Source organism: Ostrinia nubilalis, chromosome 4 (assembly GCF_963855985.1).
Source record: "Ostrinia nubilalis chromosome 4, ilOstNubi1.1, whole genome shotgun sequence".
Taxonomy (NCBI): domain Eukaryota; kingdom Metazoa; phylum Arthropoda; class Insecta; order Lepidoptera; family Crambidae; genus Ostrinia; species Ostrinia nubilalis.
In genome coordinates, this window is record NC_087091.1 from 16323832 (window position 1) to 16335831 (window position 12000).

General features: G+C 38.5%; 1 protein-coding gene across 1 annotated transcript in view; it reads left to right on the forward strand.

Moving 5' to 3' along the window:
• LOC135071260 (uncharacterized) overlaps window positions 1–12000 on the forward strand; it is a 152091-nt gene that overhangs the window by 84443 nt on the left and 55648 nt on the right. The window lies entirely within an intron of this gene.

Consider the following 12000-nt stretch of genomic DNA (forward strand, 5'->3'; position numbering starts at 1 on the left):
GAAAATTCCCACAGGAACGGGAGTTAGCCGGAAAAAACATTTGTATGAAAAAATCTGAACCGCGTAAGATAGATGAAGGGGGGGGGGTAAAACGAGATCCACGCGTACGAAGTCGCGGGCGGCCGCTAGTGCTGACATAAAGTGAACTCTTCGAACATTGGTAATCTGAGATAGTTACAAGAGGTATTATAAAGATTAATAACAGAGGATACTGTCGCATATGTAAAAAATTGAAATGAAAGATCTTAAAAACTTCAAAAAAATTGCAACTATTAAAGGTTCGGCCAAACCAACGCTATCACACGCGATCAGCCGGCGTGCAGCGATGGCGATCAATGTATTTAAGTCTGGTCACCATCGCTGCACGCCGGCTGATCGCGTGTGATCGCGTTAGTTTAGCCGAACCTTAAAAAATATACGTTACCTGTTTTTCATTCGTCAAAGATCCTTTTGAAGAGCAAAAACGGAGCTACTTGAGGCTCATAAATAATACACATATCAGGCTACCTCCCCGCGAGAGCTACTGTTTTCAATCTAAACATGAAAACAAAAGATAACGATGCGATTACTATCCCCAAAAGATAACAAAATGCGACCGCCTGCCTACGTAATGGAGACGACATGTTTGACATGAGCATAGTAGATCCACGAGAAATCAGTAAACTAGAGATGAAAATACTTTTTTACTGTCACAGACGACTTTTTCACACTCATTGAAAGCATTATATGTATAACATATTATGTATGTACTCGTATTTAAAAAAAAAAGTATATAGGTAAGTACGAGTATATCCGTTAAGCTAGCACTCATAACACACAAGCATATTAATTGCTTACTTTGGGGCTAGATAGCGCTGTGTGAAATTGTCCATAGTCATTTATTTATTCTTCCAAATCCTGGAATCCCTGAATGTGATAATTTTGAATATGAACCATTTTCGTCACCTTCTCTACTGGGACGATCTTAAACTTTCTAACAGCCAAAAATCTGTCAAACTATCTTATGTTGTGATAGACAGAACACAAATAATAATTAATATGCTGTCAATTCCATAGCATAGCAATGACGACATCACCAACATTCGAATAGCAAGGCTGGGTTGCATCATCTTACTTTAACTTTGACAAACGTCAAAAATCCGTCAAACTCCATACAAAAAACGCTGGTTATCGTTATAGTGACGGTCAAAGTTAGGTGGTGCAACTCAGCCAAAGGAGCGTAGATATTTTTGAAGTTAACAACATTGTATGGAACGAGCTCACCTCTCCAGATCTCGAGTGCTCGTAATCTCGAGTGTTCTATTCGATGCAGTTTCAAGTGCATTACATTGCGTTTTTATCCTGTGTCGGCTCTTGCATTCACGGCTTGCTCCATTCAAAACTCAACTTTAACTTTGGATCTTAGGATACAATATTCAAAAGCAAAGTTAAAGTAATGTACGGTTAGCAAAAACGTTCTTTCTTGGTGCTGCTGCAATAAGGTACAGAAAAGTTCTGTTAATTTCGACTAAACTTTCTTAGACTTGGCCTGAATACCGTTTCATCTGAGCACTATCACGTTCAGACCCGTCCAGTGCAGTAACTTTTTCACTACTTGTTACGAACGGCCTCTTTTGATAGTTTATGGTTTATACTTTTATTTTTTTCTATATGTCAACCTGTCATTGTTACGAACGGCCTCTTTTGATAGCGTTTATGGTTTATACTTTTATATTTTTCTATATGTCACTTGTCATCTGACTGTCTCTTCTATATCCCTATAATCCTGTATCTTCCCTTTATCCTTCTATTATATCGCTTTCCCTTCCTTGAGCCTGGGTATCATTTATCCCTCTTCTATCCCGATTCCTAACATTATGATACCCAGGCTCAAGGAAGGGACTAGATAAACTTTTAACTCTTTTTGTAGCCCACCTTAAGGCCGGTCGTATCAATCTCTCCCGCTCTGTCTCTCTCTTTTTTCTTGATATTCATATTCTATCATTGTTGAGAGAGAGGGAGAGATGTTACGAACGGCCTCTTTTGATAGTTTATGGTTTATACTTTTATTTTTTTCTATATGTCAACCTGTCATCTGTCTGTCTCTTCTATCCCCGTATTCCTGTATCTTCCCTTTATTCCTCTTTTTATTATATCGCTTTCCCTTCCTTGAGCCTGGGTATCATTTATCCCTTTTCTATCCCAATTCCTAACACTACTGTTTCGACGTTTATTTGAATTAATAACGCTGATTGAAGAAATAATTCGTGTATTTCGATTACTTTTCAGATTAATTTACAACCGTTGTTCGTTCGTGTTTTCTTGCTGGTAATCGAGTGAAGTTGACGCGGGCCGCCCCCGCGCTCCCCTCCAGGCTCCTTGCTCGTATACAACTTCAGACGTATTATGTGCGCTGATGCGCCGATAGATGGCGTTAACATGCCGCCGGCCTTGGAAGCTCCAAGCTTCCAAAATGATGATGATCGAATCTTCATGCGTGTGTCATCGAAGGGCTCCCCGATGATGCCGCAGGTCTCGACGAGGTCGCAGGCGTCGACGAGATCGCAGGCGTCGACGTTTCAGCTGCAGTGGGCAGTGGTAGTGGGCAGATCTTTGAAAAGGCCCGCTGTACTGTCCCCGTCGCGGTGCGAATGTCAGCGACTCGTGAAACTCCGTCTCTGCCAGGGAAGACGCGTATGATTCTCCCCAGACACCACTTGAGAGGCGATTGATGATCGTCTTTGATGAGGACGAGACTATCTAGTTTTATGTCGTCCTTCTGCGTTTTCCATTTTGTTCTTAGTTGAAGCTCTGCCACGTATTCTGTCGACCAGCGCCTCCAAAAATGTTGCCGTAGTTGCTCGACTCGGTCGTAGCGTGCCAGGCGACTGCTCGGCACCTCGGTGATGTCTTCGCAGGCTGGAGCGGTCAACGGTCGGCCGATGAGAAAGTGGGCAGGAGTTAGGGGTAAGAGGTCGGAGGGATCTGTAGACATAGCTGATAGAGGACGGGAATTTAGGATGGCTTCAATTAGTACTAAAACAGTGCTAAATTCCTCATATGTTAGGTGAGCATTGCCTACTATACGTCTAAGATGATGCTTGCATGATCGAACTCCTGCCTCCCAAAGTCCCCCAAAATGAGCAGCGTATACTGGAATATGTTTAAATTTTATGCCATCGTTGGCAGTAAAATCTATAATTTTATCGATATTATCTTGAATTAATAATGGAAACTCTTTTTCTGCTCCAACGAAATTTTTTCCGTTGTCAGAGTGTATTTCTGCGGGTTTTCCGCGTCTTGAAATAAATCTCTTTAACGCTAAAATATAATCATTAGTGGATAAGCCACTTACTAATTCTAAATGAATGCATCTAGTTGTAAAACAAACGAATAAACAAATGTATGCCTTTATTAATTTTGACCCCCGACCCTTGCGGTTCAATATGAAAACTGGTCCCGCGTAATCTACGCCAGTGTACATAAAAGGAAAACCTGCCTCTAAACGTTCTTTAGGTAAATTACCCATTATTGGAGTTAAAGTTTTTCCTTTCAGGCGTGAACACCTTACGCATTCATGCACTATTTTTCTGGCGAGATTCCTACCAGAAAGCGGCCACCAACTTTCGCGTATAGTGCACAATAGGTGCTGGGGTCCAGCGTGTAATAAATGTTTATGATAATATTTAAATAAAAGACCGGTAAAATGATGTTTGCTACACAACAATGCAGGATGCCGTTTATCATAATTAAACCTGGACGAATCGCATAACCTACCTCCCACACGAATTAATTTATTATCGTCAAGAAATACATTTAAACTTAAAATACCATTCGCTTCTTTACATTTTGTTAGTGGTATTTCGTTTAATAAGTTGTTGTATACAGTCGGAAACATCTGGGCTTGCGCGCAGCGTGTCACAACAACTTCTGCATCGTGTAACTCGGCGACTGATAAGGGACCGGTGCGTCGCGCCTGCTTATTGCGTGTATTGTGAATGAACCTCAGTAGGTACGCTCCAGTCCGCTTCAATCTATTAAACTGTGAAAACCTTTTGAAGTCGAATAAGCTATCTGCATTTGTACAAACTGCACTAACTATTTTAAGTTTTAACTCTGGTAGATCTTCACGGATAGGTATCGCTTGAGTATCCCTTGACCAGTCTGCACAATGTAAAAAGGTAGGCCCGTGCCACCACAGGTTATTGTTCTTTAGTGCATCGATGTAAAGGCCCCTTGACACTAGATCGGCTGGGTTTTTATCGCCGTCTATATGCAACCACAGTGAATCGCCTGTCAACTCGTTTACTTCTGTTATTCGATTTGTACAAAAGTTTTTAATAAATGTGGAGACATACGTAACCACCCCATCACGATTGTTGAGTCCGTCCAAAAGCAAACAGAATCGAATTTTAATCTAAGTGACTCAACAATCTTTTTGTACAATCTCGCACCAATTAAAGCACCACAAAGTTCTAATTTTGGGATACTGATCGTTTTCAAGGGAGCAACCTTACTTTTTGCACATAGTAGATTAAGCGAGACTACTGAATTCTCATCTATTGTACGAATATATGCACAAGCGCCGTATGCATCTTGTGATGCGTCTGAAAAAATATGTAGTTCCGTACGATGAGTGTGAGCTGCCCTAACACATCGTGGAATTTTAATGTCGTGTAAATGTTTTTGAATCGAATCTATGAATTTATGGAATTTTTCTGTGACGTCACTCGGTACTAGGTCATCCCAGTCGATTTTACATAGCCACAGCTTTTGTAAAATGATCTTAGAAATTATGACAACAGGGCCTAGGAGACCTAAAGGGTCATAAATTTGAGAAATGATTGACAACATCTTTCGTTTAGTTAATTGAGTGTTATCGCAGTTCTTACCTAACTCGGACGTAAAATGAAGTAGGTCATTTTTATTATGCCATCCTAAACCGAGTGTTTTTGTTTGTGTATGCTCGCCTATTGCCAACTCTTTTGACGAGTTTGTCGAGGTTACGTCACAGTTAAATGTCCATTTACGTAATGGGTAACAATATTGCCTTAAAATTTGTGATATTTTTTCGCAAATATTTATCAATTCAGCAGGATCATCGCATCCTGTAATTAGATCATCAACGTAAAAGTCCTCTTTGATAATGCGCGATATTTTTTCATCGTCGCATTCCTGTGCTACCTGTTGTAGGCATCGCATACTAAGGTACGGCGCTGACGCAGTGCCATACGTCACGGTATTTAACCTATACACGTCTATCGGATCCGAAGAGCTTTCTCTCCAAAGTATAAGCTGTAAATTACGCTGGTCTTCATGAATGAGCGTCTGTCGAAACATCTTCTCGACGTCCGCGCTTGCTACCCAATAATATTGCCTAAAGCGTAATAAAATCGAGAAAATATCGTTTTGAAGCCTAGGTCCGATAAACTGTAAATCGTTTAAGGATTTATCAGAGGTAGTGGCGCAGCTGGCGTCAAATACTACCCTTAATTTAGTTGTAGTACTACTCTCGCGAAATACGCCGTGATGCGGTAAAAAATAGTGTGGATCACTGTACTCGTTTATTTTTGTCATGTGACCTAAATCCCTATATTCTCGTATAAAATCCGCATACATACGTTTATATTGAGGCATACGTTCTAACTTCCGTTCTAAAGAGAGAAATCGTTTATAGGCAACCGAATATGAGTCACCCAACAAATTAGCTGACTCCTTTAGAGGTATTCGAACTGAAAACCTACCATCTATTTCCCGTTTTGTCGTATTTTTAAATATTTCCTCGCATTTACGTTCATCACAGGTAAGTATATTCTCGCGAGGGCCACTATCCTCCAATTCCCAAAATTGACGTAATTGTAAATCGATAGTTTGTGTAAAATTGCATTGAATGTTTTGTTTACAACGCATTTTATTCGTATAAATTGGTCCGGAAATCAACCAGCCCAATTTCGTATCTTGAAGGTACGGACCACTTTTTAATCGTATTTTACTATCGTTTAAAATTTCCCAAAATAAGTCCGCACCTATTAATAAATCGACTTCCGAAGGTAGATAATAAGTAGGATCAGCGAGCTCGATGTTGTTTGGAATTCGTATAGTCTCAACATCGATACTCACGGGCGGTAAGAATGACGTGATACGCGGTAAAACAAAACATTGAACGCTCGTAGAAAAATCGTTTAACTTTGAGTGAATAATCAAATCGCATAATTTGTTAGAGTGTGACACCGATTGTCCCACACCTGATATTCGAACAGTGGACTGTAAAAACTTCGTATACTTAATTCGTTTACAAAATGTTTCCGAAACGAAACAATGTTGGCTCCCGTTATCTAGGAGCGCTCGTGCCGTGTGTCGCTTATTATTATCGTCCAGTACCTCGATTAGCGCTGTAGATAATAGAACTGGTCGCGTCAACACCGGCAGAGGTGTATTTTGTGTTTGATTCAATGATGAATGCAATACAGTTGATTTTAATTGTGACGTACTGGATGCATTATGTGATGACGTATTAACACAGTTGAGGCAATCTTTATGTAGTAAGCTGTTATGTTTTTGTTTACATTGCTGACAAGGGCCGAAAAAACAGTCTTTAATCAAGTGACCTGGACGTAAACAATTGGGACAAAGGTTGTTATCATTGACTAATTTATGTCGATCCTCAACAGACAAATTTAAAAACATACTACATATGTATAACGCGTGATTCCCACGACATAATACACAAACACGATTACGTTTAGCTGATTTATTGTTTTCCGATTTCGCAGCCACATAACTATAACTATGTGCTTGCACTGCTGGAGATTTCACATTTTGAGACTGTTTATAACTATTATTGAATTTATTAAAGTTGCTGTTATTAGAATTGCTATTATTATTATTCACGTTTATCATTTCTAATAAATCAGCTCGGTTCTTGAGAAAGGTCAGCAAATCGTCCAGTTTCAACTTACGGTTAGAACTATTTGTAATTAACGCGCCCTTGTGATTCTCCCACTCACGTTCAGTGGATGAATCGAGTTTACATACGATTAAATACATAATCAGAGTGTCCCATGACTTGGTGGGTTCTCCTAATGATTCTAGGGCACGTAAATTACGCAAAATAGTGTCAATTAGTTTTCTAATAAGTAAAGGTGATTCCCTATTCATATTTGGCAAAGAAAACAACGACTTTACATGGTTGTGTATCAAAAGACGATCGTTTTGGAATCTATTGACTAATAGTTCCCACGCATGAACATAATTTGCATCTGTTAATTCCAATGCGCCTATGACCTGAAGTGCACTACCGCTAAGCGATGACCGCAAATAATGGAACTTTTGAATCGCATCTAAATCGGTACGGCAATGAATCATAGTACAATAGGAATTTTTGAATTCTAGCCAGTTGTCATAAGAACCGTCAAAGGTGGGTAATTTAATATCAGGTAATTTAATTTGCATCGACTGACCTTTTTTGCATAAATTACCGCTATTCGTAACAATATCATCACTATTGTCTTCCAAAATCGATTTAGCAAGAGAAATACATCCGTAATACTGTTCCTCAAAACTTTCTCGATATTCAATAAGACTTACAAGATCATTTTCATCCGAGATTTCCTCTATTTTACTTTGTAATGCATTAAATTCATCAAATACAGACTCCAATTGAGAAATTCTTAATTTTAATTCAATTAATTGAGGCTTTGTCAAATCGATATTTTGTAATTTTGAAATATATTTATCGAAAGACGTTAATCGAGCTTTGAGTACTCCTCTTTGCCTTTTTAGGTCTGTAACGGATGTTTTTAAAGAAGTAGAACGTTCTTTGGAGGCTGACCGACTACCCTCCCTAGAAGATGTTTTAGGAATTCTAAGCTTAGAATTTGCAGAAACATATTCCTCATCGCTCATTATGGGAAGAAATTAGAAAGCAAGGAGTACGTACGGTTTTTTGCAGGATCACCTTATTCGCTTACGGCGCACAGTAGGCTGTGACGTTGCAGTTGTCACGAACACCACAAACGGCTGGAATTTTGAAAAATAACACTGTTTCAGCACTAATCGATTAGGATGGGACGTGAAAAGGAAGGATAACACCTGACCGTTGATCCGATTGATGTGTCTTGGCCTGGTTCCTCGTCTTTGGCTTCAGTTTCAGGATACGCGCCGGGCAACGACTTCCGTGCAATATCTTGAGTCCAAGGCTCCGTCCGACTCGTAGGACCAATGTTTCGACGTTTATTTGAATTAATAACGCTGATTGAAGAAATAATTCGTGTATTTCGATTACTTTTCAGATTAATTTACAACCGTTGTTCGTTCGTGTTTTCTTGCTGGTAATCGAGTGAAGTTGACGCGGGCCGCCCCCGCGCTCCCCTCCAGGCTCCTTGCTCGTATACAACTTCAGACGTATTATGTGCGCTGATGCGCCGATAGATGGCGTTAACAACTACAAAATGCAGTTTCTTGCCAAGCAATACTCATTGCAGTTAATCTAGTTTTAATCTTAACTTCTTATTTCTACCATTTCAACTTGGAAATTCCCGGAATAAATAAAGTTAAAACAATTTTTACAAAAAGTACGGAGTAGAAATTAAAATGTATTATCCGTAACCAAAGCATCTAAATCAGTTCTATTCACACGAAACCACATCAAAGTTGACCGGTTAAAATATCCGCTTTTAGTAACACATTAACCGTAATTTATTAATTCTAGAATATTAAAAAGTAATTTCGGGTTATGGTTATGGCGGCAGATACGGTTATAATAATAATAATAATAATAATAGATACGGTTATCTCGCATAATAATGCAATTTGCCGTTTATAGGCTATGTTATCGGTAATCTATGCACTAGAAGCTAATGGGGTTACGTCACCTCTCGTCTTAGTTTGTCCTCGCTCCATTTACCTATAGTTTGCCAAAACCAAGCACGTTCACATTATACAATTTAACTTTACCATATTTGGCTGTATGTATAAATCAAGTACGGGCAGGCCTGTTCATCTCCACGAGTTTACATCGAAAACAAAACACGCACGATGGCCCACCTACAGGATACTATTCGACAAGGCCTCACATACGAGCGAACATTGACTGACGCACGCGTATTCTTGTGTATGATGGAAGAAAATAAAGAAAATGGTGTACTAAATGCTGTGCAGTATTTAACTGTCTAAATAATAATAAAAACACAGAATGTACTTTTTAAGTTGCCTCAAGACACTGGGAGGTATATAAGTAGTTAATATTATTCATGATAATTCATGCTAAATCATGTATTTCCTCCGCCATTTTCCGCATTTTGGCACCTCACGTCACATCATCAAACAGCCCTATAGCTTCGGCGCAGTGCCGATCACTGACGTTTGTCAACAAAATGGTGCTTGACTCTTGAGACAAGCCAAATTACACCATATTGTTAATGACATTGAGAATACATTTTTTTAAATACCTTCGCGAAGTAAAACTTCTGTACGTAGTACTTATTATTATTCTGTGGTACGGGGTTTTCTATCTCTAATCGTATTAGCTTTCTACTATGAACAGTCAGCGTCAAATAGTTAGTGACACCCAAAGTAGCCAAAAGTTCGTACTCGTCTTTGTTACAGTTGGTATAAGATTGTGTTGTCAACTTTTTGGCCACTTTAGGCAGAGTAAATACAAATGAGTAGGTCATCTTCATAGAAACGCACCGAGCGCGGTTTGTATGTGAGCGCGCCAATACGTATGCGGCGCGCACGCTCATACTGACAAAATTTAGCGGGGTGTTGACCTACTCATTTGTATTTACTCTGCTTTAGGTGTCACGAACTATTTGACGTTGACTGTAGATACGATACTTCGCAACATTTTCACTAGTAAAATAGGTATTTATGCTATAAATCCTGGCATAATGAATTCATAATATTATAGCAATTAAATAGAATATGATTGGTTTGAAATGAATAAAAAGCAATAGGCATTATATTTAATCGCTTATTAAGCATTGAATGAAATAATTGTTATCATTGAAATGATGACAATCAACCCTATTATTGTAAAAAAAAACAATTTACATATACTATGTATATCAAACTATGCCGCATAACATTGCTATAAATTGAAATAATGTAACAATTAACAATCCTGAGTGTTTATAGGTTTCGCACTTACCTACATAAATAATTATTTATGGTTGATGGTTGCCTAGTTCTTTAGTCTTTTATTGTTTTAGTATCATTAACCCGTTGAAGGTATCCCATAATTGCACGCTTTGTTGGTTCTGCGGTTTAAAGCCCGTATCTATTACGCTACGCAAATAAAACAAAACTTACAATGTTCATGAGAAAATGCCTATTAGATACCGGCTTTGGTGAACAGTGAACACGGGCAAAGTAATGAATACTGCTCCAGACGGACTTGTTGATACAATTTTAATCTATAAGGCTGGGTTGCACCATCTTACTTTAACTTTGACAAACGTCAAAAATCTGTCAAACTCCATACAAAAAACGCCGGTTATCGTTAAAGTTACGGTCAAAATGAGGTGGTGCAACTCAGCCTTAATGTAACAAGCATTTTAACAATCGATAGGCACAAACCAATATCTCATCATCGATTCAATTGAAAAGTTTCGATTGTAATGATGCATTCCACAGTGAATGTTGATGATGTGTGTGATACTTATGATTTTTTGTCTGATATACCGAGATATTCAATACAGTGTCTGATCGATTTGTAGTTTTTGATTGAAATATAATATTATGTACTCAATCGACATTATTTTTATGATCATTTGTAATTTGCATGCTAACTGACATTAGCTAAATAGGAATGCACTTTAACAAATACCAACACCACTTATGTAGGTATTTTTTGAGCAAATAAATAATTTGAATTTATGTCAAATTACTCGATAGATTTCTCATTATTTTACCGTAAATGGTTTGTTAAATAGCGTCAACACATTCTGATCGATTCGATTCTGATTTAAATCGATATTCCATTATACAGACCTAAGTGAACAATACAAGAAAATATTTTGCGATAATAATTCAGTAGGTAACGATTGATACCGAATAGGTTGCAAAGATCTTATAAAATACACTCACTATGCTAAAAATAGCCAACGGAGATGTACGATTCCAAGAACGTCGCTCCAAAATATATGGACGCTTCGTGACCACGATCAATTGCCCAAATGTGTAATGAAACGCAAGTGGTCAATGAGCTAAATTGGTATCAGATAATAATGAATCGTGAAAAATATCTGAATCACAACTTTTGCAGAGATTGTTAACTCTACCTAAATTCAAAAATTCGCTTTATAAATGTGTAATCACAGGATAGTAGGAACATAAACAGTAAAACTAAATATAACAAAAATAAGTGTACATACTCGTGTACTAATAAAATACACGCTTTACATTATCTTGTTGTTTGTATACTCTTTTTCTAACTCTTGATATAATTACGAGATCCCTATCTTCGACTATGTACAAAAATATTTGTGTAATGTTTTTGTATATCTATAATTTACATGGTCCTCAGGTAATTAAGTATCAAGCTCACCACGGGCAGTGAAACCAATCAAAGTAATCAACGTAACGGGGGCTGCATTTCATTCCGTCGCGGCACGGCATTAATATTAGTGGTTAACAGCGTTTCGTCTCCAATCAGAGGCTGGCCAGGAAACGTCTGATAGTCACGCGAAATTGTGGACGATTCTTGAAGTGAACGAATATATCGTTCCTTGATAGAGATGAAAGGAATAAGCAGATGTTTTAGACCAGCGGTTCCCAAACTTATTTAGTCTACTGCCCACTTTGAGAATAAATTACTTTTTAGCGCCCCCCATTTTTGTAGTCAAGAGTCGAGCTCAGTCGGTGTCTAAGAGTCCTCCTAGTAGATGACGCCTCCCAAGCCTCTACACAACGTCCCGATTTTTTTTTTTGGGTCTCTTACCGCCCCCCTTTAAGCCTGCAGCGCCCACAAGGGGGCGTTATCGCCCATTTTGGGAAAGACTGTTTTAGACTATAATGAGA